At 39.7% G+C, this 14,400-nt stretch overlaps 1 long non-coding RNA gene across 1 annotated transcript in view; it reads right to left on the bottom strand.

Moving 5' to 3' along the window:
• Nucleotides 1-14,400, bottom strand: part of LOC134292252 (uncharacterized) — a 255,387-nt gene that overhangs the window by 188,409 nt on the left and 52,578 nt on the right. The window lies entirely within an intron of this gene.

Raw genomic sequence — 14,400 nt, 5'->3', positions numbered from 1 at the left:
AACAGCTGATTTTTCGACCACTTATGGTATATTATATGTAGCTTATACCAGAAATACCGATCGAATTTGTGGGAGCATTGCGATGTTTGAACTTGAAAATATGTGCAATCGCAGTAACCCGTTTTTTATTTGAATTTTGTTTGACATCTGCGACTCAATATTTTGTCATTCTGTATAAGTTTTTCTTACAATAAAGACGCTTTTACGAAGGTTCCAGTGTATTTTACTCTGCTTCCAAAGACGATTCCGACAGGTTATGAGCCCGGCGGAGTAACAATATACACTAGAGGAACAGTGAACAGTGGTTCAAGGAACAGTTTAGTGGTTCGTGGCAGTGAAGTAGCTGAAAATGGATATGGAGCTGAAAGTAGCGACGATTCGCTTGAATTTCCAAAACTATGATTTGTGGAAGCAACGAACGAAGCAATTATTGATCCGGGGCTGTGGCGCGTCATTGCTGATCACCTCCCACTAGAGGGTCTTGCCCGGGATTTCCCGCGACAAAAATCCCGGGAAATCCCGGGATCTAAAAAATCCCGAATCCCGGGATATTTTTCCGTGATTCCCAGGATTTCCCGAAAATTTATAAATGACAATAGTGTTTTCTACTAAAATATAACTGTTTTCTCCAAATCACTTTATCAATATGTCCATTTTTGCATTAGATTCTAACCTAATTGGCAGGACCAATGGCCATACTTTTCTAAGGACTTTTCGGCAGAATATCAGACTGTGGGTTCTGTGGATTTATTCAACCTATTTTTAGGATATTCTGGTATTAATCATAGAATTTATGGGCGTATTTCTTGCAATAATTGTAGTGGCACAGCCATAATTGAAAGATTTCTTCAGGAAATTTGATGCTAGATTAGGTGGAGCTTCAGAAGTACTACATACATTTTTTCAGATGTTCTTGGAGAAATCCCTTAATCTATTGATGTTTTCAGGATATGAGCGGTTACTTGTAGGGATGTAGTACCGGTAGTACCGGTACCGAAAATACCGGTATTACCGACCAATGTTTGGTACCGAAATACCGGTACTGACTGAGGATTGGTACCGGTACTTTCGGTACCGCGAAATCTCTCCCGAAGTACTGAAATCCGATCATTAATATAGCCAATATACAATGGAAACATTTAAAACCAAGTACTTTGACAAACAAACATTTTATACATGCAACAATTCTGCAAATCCAGGGTATCATAGCAATGATTGGTTTGATAAACGTTGAATGTTGGGATTGGATTTACTTGCTTAGAATAAAATTTGTTAGATCAGGGTTTCTTGTTATTTCTTCAATTTTTATAATCCGTTGATAGCACCATCAAGGAAAATTATTTATATCTTCTTCTGTCTTCACCTTGAAGCTATTTTATTTTTGTACATGTATGGTTGTCTCATTGAAACAGACCAAAATACTGCTTGTGAAACTGCACAGAAGCTTAACAATAGCTCCAAAATAAGTTTCATACAACTAATTACTTTCTATCCTTTTTATTTATCTATAATTTTTGTTTAATTTATTGTTTTCTGGATAACTTTTATGACATCCCTGAAAACCGTAATTCACAAATGCCTGGTAAATTGTTGATTTCCTGTGCAAGTAGATTACTCTTCATTTTAGTGAAAAATTTCCCAGCACCGGTAATTTACTGTAAGCTCCAGTACCGAAATACCGGTACTCACCAAAAGTGGTCGGTACTGCAACCCCTAGTTACTTGACGTATTTCCTACAAAATTACGATGACGAGTTTATTAAATAAATCTTAGTTGTATCATTCGCAGACTTTTTGGAGGCCTATAAGACAACATAAATGGTAAAAGTTTGTAACGGAACTTCTACATATAGGACTTTATTACATACTCTCTGGAAAACACCGTAAAGTTATTGAAGACGGAATTCCTTACGAAAAGGGACTTCAACAGTCTAGGCATGAGTCAATAGAGAAATTTCAAGTGAAAATTTTGAAGAAAGTTCTAGATGGTTTTTTCCAACCTCCAGGATTAAAATATCATCTTATTTACCACACGAAATACGAATGTAGAAACTTTTTTATTTGCGAAGTAAGTATTCAATTTATAACTGTAAAAATCCTGAGATGGTCAGTGTATCCTGATAGTAATGGAATACAATTTTGGCAATTGATTCAACATTCATAGAAACACTTCTGAAGAGACTGCTGAAGGTTATAATTTTGTCAAAAATAGCAAAAAATTTCAGTGGAGTTCCTAGATGAAATTTTTGAAGTCGTTTCAAAACGAAGAATCTTCTGGAAGTTTGTAGGGGTCTCTTATGTATTATATCTTGAAAGATTTTTTGAGGATTTTTTAAAAACATTTTAGTAGCAACCTTAACCCTAAAAGGGATACCTGGGGTCCATTGGACCCCAGGCGCCTTTCAGAGCTCGTCTTTGATGGAACACACTCAGCGAGGTGACGAAACTGAGGCCATGAAGGTATCCCTTTTAGGGTTAAAGAAGCTGCCAATAGAAATTTGCAAATCACTCTACCAAATCTTACCAAAACTTCGCCAGAGAAATTCTTAAATTTACTTCCAGAAATAACTTTTTATGTTATGGATGTACTTATTAATTTCTCTAGGAATTCTATAGAGTCCTAATTTATTATTTCCTCTCGAAATGTACAGCTAATTAGCAATGATTTGAGAGAATCCGACGATAACTTTTCTGATAATTCTACCTAGAATTTTTTCATGTCTGTCTCAAGTGCCGCATGGTTATTACGGTTTTCTCAAGAAATTTTATAAGCAATCTCTTTAAAAGTTCTGCTAAAAATTTTAATCAGACAAACGTGGCTTAATAGCCAAGATTAGCCAAGATTACCGCAAAACGTTTATTCGTCTTTTTCGAAGCTTTTCTGGGATATTTCTGCTTGGGAAATCTAGTGTCGCCCCCCAGTCCCAGCTACCCCAATGCCTGAATCTTTTTTTTAATAGGAAGAATATTGAACACTTATGGTGTCGTGCCATTCATTTTTCTTCGGTTTTTGAAAAAAAAATGTATTTTTCCCGGGATCCCGGGAAATCCCGGGATTATAAAAATAAAAATCCCGAATCCCGGGATTTTTTTCGGTCCGGGAAACAAGACCCTCTACCTCCCACCAGTGAACCGCCGAACCGAAGCATGGGTGGACAAGGACGAGCGGGCAGCGGCTACAATTGGATACCTTGTGGAGAATAGTCAACTGCAGCTGATCAAAAATGCTACAGCGGCCCAGGAAACGTGGAACGTTTTGCGTGAGTATCATGTTAGGCAGTCTTCCGCCAGCAGAGTCGGTCTAGTGAAACGTTTGTGCAGGCTAGAAATGGAAGAAGGCGGCAACGTGGAGGAGCATATGATTTCGATGGATGCGTTGTTCGATAAACTTGCGGAAGTTGGATGTGACATTGCGGAGGAGATGAAATGCAATTTTATCATGGCCAGTCTACCAGAATCGTACGATAGTTTCGTGACAATGATTGAAGGCAGCGACGGAAAGCTTACGGAACGGACGGTGAAAACAAAGCTGTTAAACGAATACTACAAACGTCAGCACAAATCTGGGATTCAGGAGGAGAAGGCAATGAAGGCAGCCGTATCAAGATCAAGGATTACATCCGGTAAGCAGCTTGACAAAAGTGATGACCAGCGTGTTTGCTTTGAATGCGGTAAACCGGGACACATAAAGCGGAATTGCTACATGTACCTCTCTAAGCTGGCGGAGCAGCAGGGAATCGACCGCGCAGATGCTACAGTTGGAGGAAAGGCGAAGATTGCTGAGCAGAAGGTAACCGATCGTTCAGTTTGTTTCTTGGCTGCGGAGAGAAGTCCGACACGTGAATGGATCATTGATTCTACTGCTTCACATCACTTAACTTCGGATCGATCGTTCTTCACACAGCTGGAAGCTAAATCGGATAAGCTCTATTTGGCGAATGGGAAAGTGTCGAAAATTGTAGGAGTAGGAGAAGGAAACATTACTGGCATCGATGATGTAGGAAATCCTGTTGAAGTAAAGCTTAAGAAGGTTTTGTTTGTTCCTGATCTTAACTGCAACATTATTTCAGTTCAGCGTGTCGTAGAATCAAAAGCACAAGTTGAATTTTGTTCAGGCAAATGTCATGTCAAAAAGGATGGTAGAGCTATTTTAGTAGGAAATGTTATAAATGGAGTGTACTGTATGAAAACTATGAAGTAAACATCGAGGAGGAGTGTGGGAGCATTGCGCTGTTTGAACTTGAAAATATGTGCAATCGATGTAACCCGTTTTTTTATTTGAATTTTGTTTGACATCTGCGACTCAATATTTTGTCATTCTGTATGAGCTTTTCTTACAATAAAGACGCTTTTACGAAGGTTCCAGTGTATTTTACTCTGCTTCCAAAGACGATTCCGACAGAATTTTCATGAAAATCAATAAACCCTCCTAAGAAGTTAGATTTATCGCACCACGATAGCGTAGTGTATGCTTAGCTTGCTTGTCTGGGTCATATTGACTCCAATATTCTACTAGGGTTAAGTTTTGGTCGTATAGGTAAAACCAATGACCTGGCCTTCTTAAAAATTTGCACCTCCTGCTACATGTTAAATTTTTCACTTTAAAGTCCGTAAAGCAAAATTTTGTTATAATTATTATTATTTTTATTTATGATCGAGATTTTCTGCCCTCGGCTGGTTCATCTCGGCGGGCTGCAAAACGGTGAGTCGATAAGGAGAGCGTCCAACATAACTCTGGTCCTCACAAGTTTCTACCTCATGCTTCCACGGGTTAAGCGATGACAAAGACCGCCAGATAAGAGTTATGAGCTTAGCTGGTAGTGCAGCCTCTGGGCACTGTTGGCCTTCTGACTTCAGCTAGATTGAGGAGGTACGACCCGAGCGTCTGTTCACCAAGGAAGTGCGGCTCAAACAGCGTCTGTCCTGGCATCCAGCGGCTGAGTAAGAAACGCTGCACCACGCCCAGCTAGATCCAAGGTGGTAGCCCCATCAGTGGTCGTCCCAGTGTTGGTTGGGACGTAAAACAGAACTGGCACGTTGGCCCTCCGGCGAGACAGGAGTGTTGGCGTAGGCTCAATAAGCCACCCGTAAAAATCCCCATTTCGAATAACATAGAAGAAAATACGACTCGATACAATCAGCAAAGACCCACGCGACGAAATAAGGACTACGATTGGAAACTTGGAACATGGAATTGCAAGTCACTAGGTTTCGCAGGATGTGACAGGATAATCTACGACGAACTACATCCCCGCAACTTCGACATCGTGGCGTTGAAGGAACTTTGTTGGACTGGACAGAAAGTGAGGAAAAGCGGGCATTGAGCGGCTACTTTCTACCAAAAACTGTGCGCCACCAATGAACTGGGAACAGGATTTATAGTGTTGGGCAAGAGCATGAGCATGAGATAACCGTACTATTCGTAGTTGCTACTCCGTTACTGACCAGAACGGTCAACATTGCACAGGGAACCAAATGGATGGGGCCTAGGTGTAGCTTTCCTTTACAGTGTTGGGCAAGATGCGACAAAGTGTGATCGGGTGGCAGCCGATCAACGCAAGGATGTGCATGTTGAGAGTTATGGGCCGTTTCTTTAACTACTGCATCTTTAACGTGCACTGTCCACACGAAGGAAGACGAGAAAGAAGCGTTCTACGCGCAGATAGAGCAAACGTACGATGGATGCTCGCCACGTGACGTGAAAATCGTTGTCGGCGACATGAACGCGCAGGTAGGAAGGGAGGAAATGTACAGACCGGTAATCGGGCGAAACAGCCTGCACGCCGTATCAAATAATAACGGCCAGCGATGCGTAAACTTTGCAGCCTGAAAAACAGCAAAGCCGCTGGAGTTGATCAACCAAGCGAGCTTCTAAAATACGGTGGAGAAGCACTGGTGAGAGCACTACACTGGGTCATTACCAAGGGTTGGGAGGAGGAATTATTACCGGGGAATGGATGGAAGGTATAATGTGTTCCATCTACAAAAAGAGCGACAAGTTGGATTGAGGGAACTATTGCGCGATTCCACTACTAAGCCTGCCTACAAGATACTCTCTCAAGTTTTATGCCACCATCTATCACCGATTGCAAGAGAGTTCGTGGGGCAATATCAGGCTGGATTTATGGGTGAACGCGCTACAATGGACCAGATGTTCGCCATCCGTCAGGTGTTGCAGAAATGCCGCGAATACAACGTGCCCACAAATCACTTGTTCATCGGTTTCAAATCGGCATATGATACAATCGATCGAGTACAGCTATGGCAGATTATACACGAATATGGATTCCCGGATAAACTGATACGATTGATCAAGGCGACGATGGATCGAGTGATGTGCGTAGTTCGAGTATCAGGGACACTCTCGAGTCTCTTTCGAATCTCGCAGAGAGTTACAGCAAGGTGATGGTTTTTCGTGCTTGCTGTTCAACATTGCTTTGGAGCGTGTAATAAGAAGAGCGGGGATAAACACGAGTGGAACGATTTTCACGAAGTCCGTTCAGCTGATTGGTTTCGCTGATGATATTGATATTATGGCTCGTAAATTTAAGACGATGGCGGAAACGTACATCCGACTAAAGAGTGAGGAGTGAAACTCAGTAACTAATTATTGAGGCATGCGATTTGAATTCAGTTTTCGGCAAAGTTGTAGATAATAGAGTAACCTAGAAGTACCAAGGGTCAAGTAACGCTCTAGGACACTCGGCGAAATACTATGGTCGATTGAATGAAAAACATCGTTTTCCCATAGTAATTCCCATTCAGACTTCGAAGGGCTTGTGCAGTCTCAATTTTCAACCAAATGAGCTCAAATTTTGAGAGAATGCATAGAATCTGGTCACGAATCGAAAAAGCAGTGCGGAGCAAAAACGATTTTTTGAATCACGATATGTCCGTGGGGATTTTAGGGGGATTTCGAGGGCGTTTAAAGAAGCATCAGAGGATTTTTCACTTCTATTATTTCATTTAGGCACATAAGTTATGCATGTAGATTCGATGACTTCCCAAGTAACATTTTCAATTCCTTTTAGATTTGATTATTTTTATGGAAGCTTTATCACAGCATGACCAATTCATGGAACATTTATAGTTGTTTTTATCAAGAGAAAACAATCTTCGTTCGTTTGCGGTTTTTAAGTTGTCTTCAAGTTAGTTTTGAAATTCGCGCATAAAACAACTGAATTTACAAGACCATTAAATCTTATAATAAGTTTTAAGGCGTATTTGAAGTTATTTTCAACACATAACATCAACATATTTTATTAAAAGTTTATGCTTCGTTTATTGAAGTGCATTTCATCTGGCTAATCCTCCTTTAAAAACTTCTTGAAGCCTTCTATTCTTGAGCTAGAGCCATTACTCTGGAACAAGAACTATGCGAAATAATGATAAGACAACGAACTATTTTTCAATCCAAATAAAAAATGTAACAAATTGGTTGACAAACCGCGTTCTCATGCAAATATAAACACATAAACATGTTTGCTCACTGATAATTTAGCCATTCTTGTGCTAAAAAGTAATCATGTCAACGAAATAATGATTTTACGGCCAATCAAAAATGCGAGTAGTTGGCTGCTGTCGTCCTGCCTTCAACCAGTTTCTCACACAGGTCATAGCTATGTGAATTGAAAATGAAATGGGTACTTTTTGTGACACTGCTCAAGCTCATGCCAAATAGTGTAATTGTAGTAAGTTGCACTTCATTATTAATAGCAAAAATACAGGTAAACAAAATAGAATTGGCACATCTTGACGCGAAACACCGCGAAATGTACAGATCCAACTTTCTAGCATCGAAAACGTAAACAAACAATTATCAAAGGCTGTTACTCTTGTATAAAACGAATAAGTTTCATTTAAGACGAACAAATCTGCCTTAAGATCATAACTAGTAAAAACAATCTTCAATACAGGCTGTAGCGTTCATGCAAGGTGACTTGGTTCCATAATTGTTTTGAGGGGGTTTGGATTAAAGGTAATAACAATTGATGGCGGCTGCATGAGTTTTGTTCGCTTGGAACGGCAGCCATGCTTAGAAAGAATTGAAAAAGTAGCGTAGCCTTTTGTTTTTAAAGGAAATTTATGTCTTCGTATATTAATGATTGATATTATTTTTGAGGCGCTTTGTAATTTTCGTATGTTTTGGGTGGCATATCAACGAAAAAGTGGGTATGGCACGGAAAATTTCGATTCCCTGTCATCAATGATCTGTCAGGCAATTTAAATGTTTTAGCCATTTCAATTTGATGAAAATTAATTCGCAGTTCAATTAATATTTCATCCATGAAACAAAACTTGTTTGCATCTGCATAATGCTTAGGTAAAAGATTTCATTTATTATGCACTGTTGACACTTTTGAGAAAGACAGCTAAAAGATCAACATGCCTCAAGATATTCTTGTTAAAGTTTCATGAAGTTCTTATAATCAATCATCAGCGCATGTACATAAATACAACTAGTTTCAAAGCAGTCTTCAAAAGTAGCTTTGAAGATCTCCTGAAGAGTGGGCCAGATTAGTCTTATGGATGTTTTATGTCTATTTTATCTCAGATTTGCAGAACAAAGAGCTTTATTGCTAAGTTTTATGATTCAATCTTAGAAATTACTTCAAGATTGCCACAAAAGTATAATTGTTACTTGGGTTATGCTCAAGAAAGTTCCTATGAAACCTTAAACAGTCCCAAACCAACCCAATCCTCCCTCGTTGCCCCCCCCCCCTGAGCACGCCCTGTACTCCCCTTAACTCCACTTGCAACTTAATTCACTTAAATCAACCTTATCCCTAATCTAAAACACTCCAACTACTCTGAACACAATCAGATTCCGTTTAGGTAACGTTATGTGTTTATTTTTATTTTTGACTACAAGCAATGAATTTGGTTAGCCCTCTATTACCCAAATTTTTGATTTCCATTTAAACATCATTTTCATAATCATCAAAAATCGATTTAAACATACTGGAAAAACTTTTAATTAGAAGGTACAAAATGTTGCTTATTTATTGACAAATTGAGAGATGAAATTTGGGGAAAAATCGCGTTCTGGTGGGATTTGAACCCACGACTTCGTATTCCCGTATTCGCTAGACCGGCGCTTTAACCAACTAAGCCACAGAACAAGTAATGATTCTGCGGAATAGAAAGCCAAACTGACTCCGAAGCTGCACCGTGAACACTCCTATTTCACAAACTCATCTCTCTTTCGGCTTAGATGCCAATCCACAAACTCCCGATCAGTTGGATTGAGTTAACTATTGCGCGATCGCACTACTAAGCGCTGCCTACAAGACACTCTCCCTAATTTTATGCCGATTGCAAGAGAGTTTGTGGGGCAATACCAGGCTGGATTCATGGGCGAACGCGCTACAACGGACCATATGTTCGCCATCCGCCAGGTGTTGCAGAAATGCCGCGAATACAACGCAACGTGCCCACACATCACTTGTTCATCGATTTCAAATCGGCGTATGATACAATCGATCGAGAACAGCTATGGCAGATTATGCACGAATACGGATTCTCTGATGGTGATGGTGATGGTCTTTCGTGCTTGCTGTTCAACATTGCATAAGGAAAGCGGGGATATACACGAGTGGAACGCTGCTTGTTTTCGCTGATGATATTGATATTATAGCTCGTAAATTTGAGAAGATTTGTGATGGCAAATGGCTTCAGAGAAGAATCACCGCACCCGCCACCCCGAATTTCTATCGACGGGGATGAAATCGAGGCGGTTGAAGAATTTGTGTACTTGGGCTCACTGGTTACCGCCGACAACGACACCAGCAGAGAAATTCAGAGACGCATTATGGTAGGAAATCGAGCTTAATTTGTACTCTGCGGAATCCTACGATCGAACAAAGTTCGCCGTCTCACGAAGTTAACTATCTACAAAACGCAGATTAGACCGATAGTCTTCTATGGGCAAGAAGCATGAACTCTACGTGCAGAGGACCAACTATCTATGGGGGAGTGCAGATGGAAGACGGAACTTGGAGAATGCGAATGAACTACGAGTTGCATCAGCTACTGAGACAACCAACATAGCAGAGGACATTCAGGCCTTTGTCTGACCGGTATTGTGGAATTTTGGTACTTGTAAAAACCTCAAAGATGTGTAGATATAAGTACCTTATAAATGGAATATTTCTACAAATGAATTCCACTCCGTTCTCGAAGTATTGATAAGGCTCCCACAGGCTTAAATATTCATAAAGTGAAATAACCCCAATCATTTTTTTACAAGCATCCAAATGAAAGTGAAAAGCAATCTGACACGATCTTTATTATGTAATTTTTTGTTCATCTGGGTGGAAAACTGGAGTAAACAGATGCTAAAATGGCACACAAAAAAGTGGAATGAAAAAGATCTCATCGTACAAGCTACAAGCATCCCATCGCAAATTTCCTCCGCATCCACCTTCAAAGTGCCGTTGCTGCAAAGCGATTTCCTGTTGCTCTTTGCTTCGTAAAAAATGAGAGGAAAAAAAGCAAATCGCCGCGCTTGGAAAGCTGTCTTCGCTGCCGTTACAAAGGTGGGTAACCTATGAGCGATTGTGGAGATGGGGAGAAACATGGACGAATAGACCGGAAGAATGGGTTGGGTAGGTCTGTGATGAGAACAAAATAAAATGCCTACTGAAAAAGATGATTTGGGGTAGGTCGTTGGGTACATCCACGCTTCTGGTTAACAGTAAGAAAATAACATTTCAATTTCAAGAAATATGTGTGTTAAAGGTGATAAGTTCATTGGGGGGACTTTGAAATGGTGCTGCATTTGACAAGGGGATCCCTCTTACTTGGTCCTTTTACACAGATGAGTCTTCGCACCGTTGGAAAAGTTTATTTTTCGTTGGAATGATTGTTATACAACTTACCTCCGGGCGACAAGGTTAATAAGGTGAAAACATCACAAGACAAAGAAAAAAAGTGAAAAAGTTACAACCCTTCAAAAAGTGGGACTGACTTGCGGTAGAACTTTGTCAAACAATGTTTCGGGTTAAACTTTTATGATGTTTGTCGTTCTGATGGGTTGATATGATTGAAATATTTTTTTTTGTGAAATACTCCAGAGCATCATACTTTTTCTTTTTTCTGCCGTTATTTATAAGGCCAAGTAGCTTATCCCCAGCATCGGCAGCCATGTTGAATAAGGATATGTTTCTAGAAATTTCTAAATGATAAATCTCAGCTAACAAAGTATATACAAAGTATGTATTTGGATGAAAAAGTATTTCAGTCAGTAGTGTGATAATAATTTTTCAGCTACGTGGCTGCAAAATTTTCCGTTTTTTATCACTTCAAAAACGCACAAAAAATCATTTAAATGCAAAAAGTCAATGATTCCTATGAAAGCACAGTGATACACTATATCACCTGGAACGGCCGTTTTTTTTATATCGGTTCATCGAAGCAAATTCAAAAATTGGGTTCTGAGCGGCATTATGCTATTATGTTTGTAATAAAAAGACTAAAACAGAACACAGCAATAATATTATTCAGTTTTGTGCTTATCCATTCCCATGTAAGCACCTAGATGTTTTTCATATTTTCAAATCAAATAAACCCTCTCATAAAATATTTCCATGGAAATCTTCCTTCTCATATACAAGGGATGCCTTCTCCTCAAAATGTCGTGAATCAAATGTAAACAGAACCGCCTTCTAAGCCACTTCCAATGAAATCTTTCAATCACATATTTGCATGTAACCGAGTCCCAAAATCTCCCAGCAAAGTCTCTGCCACACAGAATACTTCCGAGAATTGCCATGGAGAAGAGCACGGCAAATAAATCCGGTAGGTAGGCCCTTGTCTCAAGAGCTGTCCCCGTAGCCTTTCACCACCATCACCACAGTAAAGCCATCAGAGCTTACCGAGAAAAGTGCGCCTCTGCTCGTGAAGTTCTGCGATAAAACAACCAAAGTTGTAGCAATCAATCATTTGCCGAGAATTATTGTTTCGTTTTTCGAAGGTGTACCACCTCTCGTACACATGAGTATGCGTAACGTGTCAATACCGGTAAGTGTTCGACGCGGTTTCCAACCGATTGAACTCGTTGAAATGGTTGGGTTGCATGTTCAGCTCGTTACCTTTGACTGTCGTTCACTCTGTCGCACTCTCGAGTAGCGTGTCAATCATGGCGAAATGTTGTCGATTGCCAAGGGAAATGGCAAATGACGACGGGAAATGTTTGTGTCAACAGTATGGATCCAACGACGACGGCATCATCAACATCATCGACGCCAACACCAACACCCCATTATTGGATAGTCGATCGGTGGCAATGTTTGAACGGAAGAAACAGTTCGATTTGCTTTGCTCTCGAGCCAAGGCAAACATTACCTTACACCGAAAATCCGTGTGCGTTCGACGTGGATGTGATTTATTGGGCTTGCCTAGTGTGGCAATGGATCATGCTTGAAACTACCTTGGGATAGGTTCTACCTATGATTTTACGGCTACATGATGGGAGAACATGGTGTAAAATGCACTGATTGAAGTACTAAACAGATTGGCTTAATGGTGCTCGTATATTCGCTTCATTCCATTCATATTCACTTCTTTACGCTGAAGCGAGTTGAGAATGATGCAGCTAACGAGTTAACGGGTTGACCGAACGAACACGCAACCCCACCACCAGTGTGATGCAATTCACAAGTCGCTTGGCTTTGTTATTCGTTGCTGTTCGTTCGCAGCTTGAATCGGAAACGAATAAAATTAATGGTGAAGAATGATGGAGAGCGATCGAAGCCGCTATTATCATAATTAGAAGAGAATTTCTGCATGCAATGCATACATTTATAGTTAAGATGTAAGATTAGCAAAGAAAACAATAAATATTTTTCGAAAACATGAAACATCATATGCTCTGCACAGTAGGCCGTCCCTTATTTTGCAAAAAATAGAAATGTTATAAGTTCGTTTGTGGAAAATGATCGTTTTAGCTAAGAAATGATCGTGTCAAAATTTGAAGTCTGTATCTCAAGGCTAAGTGGTCCCTCAAGGGACCTAAAGTTGTCAAAATTTGTATGGGACCAAAAAAACGTGAAATTTTTTTCGATAATAAAAATACGCTATTCTACTAAAACCGGTGATTTTAGGACCCTAAAGGACCAAAAATGTGCTTAGATTTGGGATATTTCTACTCGTTTCCGAGTTATTGACAAAAAAACAACCGAAAAATCCGCAAATTTGGCCATTTTTTCAGATTTCGAAGAAAACCTACCCTATTTTGTTCAATAACACAAAAACGAGTGGAGATATTGCACTTCTAAGCACATTTTTGGCCCTAAATCATCGGTTTTAGTAGAATAGCATATTTTTATGTCGATAAAAATTTCATGTTTTTTTTGGTCCCATACAATTTTTGACAACTTTAGGCCCCTTGAGGGACCACTTAGCCTTGAGATACGGACTTCAAATTTTGACACGATCATTTCTTAGCTAAAACGATCATTTTCCACTAATGAATTTATAACATTTCCAATTTTTGCAAAATAAGGGACGGCCTACTGCACAGTCACTCACGAATCGCAGCACTGGTAGATCGCTGTGAATGAGCACGAATGAATAATTATCAAGTGTGGCTTCCCTTCGCTGTTGAGTGGCTTCCAATGGATATCATGAACCCTGGGGGCCCCCATTTTTGATTCGTATGCAGAAGGTCCTGGGCTCAACCCCGGACTCCTTTACACTCTTTCAAAATTTCTAAAACATTATATTTGTTTGTTTCAAAACTCTAGTGTATTTTTTCGATGCCACTTCCTGGTACATACACTAGATATGTTATTGAAAAGATTTCCTTTCACCGATCATGACTATGATTTGATTGTATTTCTTTATTACTTGTCGACCTTAACTTTTCTGCTGGTGTTTTTTTTTTCGAAATTCCAGAGAATTCTTATCGAAATCCTCAGCAGATCCCTGGTTCTTTCCAAAAAAATAATAGTTTTTGAGGACTTCTGGTGAAAGACTTGGTGAAGTTCTGCTTCTGTACATAACAGATTTGGTACATAGCTCCTAAGACTATTATTTTTAATTCCTGGAGATATTTATAAGAACTGGGAAGATTTTTGGAAGATCTTCCTCAGTATTCATGTCAAACTTATGAGAATATTTGTTGAAATTTCATTTGAAAATAATGAGCATGTTCTCTGAGATTGACTTGGTAAATTCCTTGTGAATTGATACAGAGATCCCATATCGCGTTTTTGAAGATATATTCCTTACTTCAAACTATGGTTGATTTCCGACGCGGCCCATTGCAGATTTTCCTCGTGGTTTTTTGAGATATCCAAAGATCACTAGAACTGCGATTTTATTCTAGGGTCTTATCTGAAACTTTCCAACAGTTCCACCGTAAGATCGCTTTGTTCTGAAATTATTTGTCGTTTTCTAA

Source organism: Aedes albopictus, chromosome 3, assembly GCF_035046485.1.
Source record: "Aedes albopictus strain Foshan chromosome 3, AalbF5, whole genome shotgun sequence".
Classification (NCBI taxonomy): Eukaryota; Metazoa; Arthropoda; class Insecta; order Diptera; family Culicidae; genus Aedes; species Aedes albopictus.
Note: the sequence above shows the minus strand (reverse complement) of the source record. Positions and strands in the feature narration are given on the sequence as shown.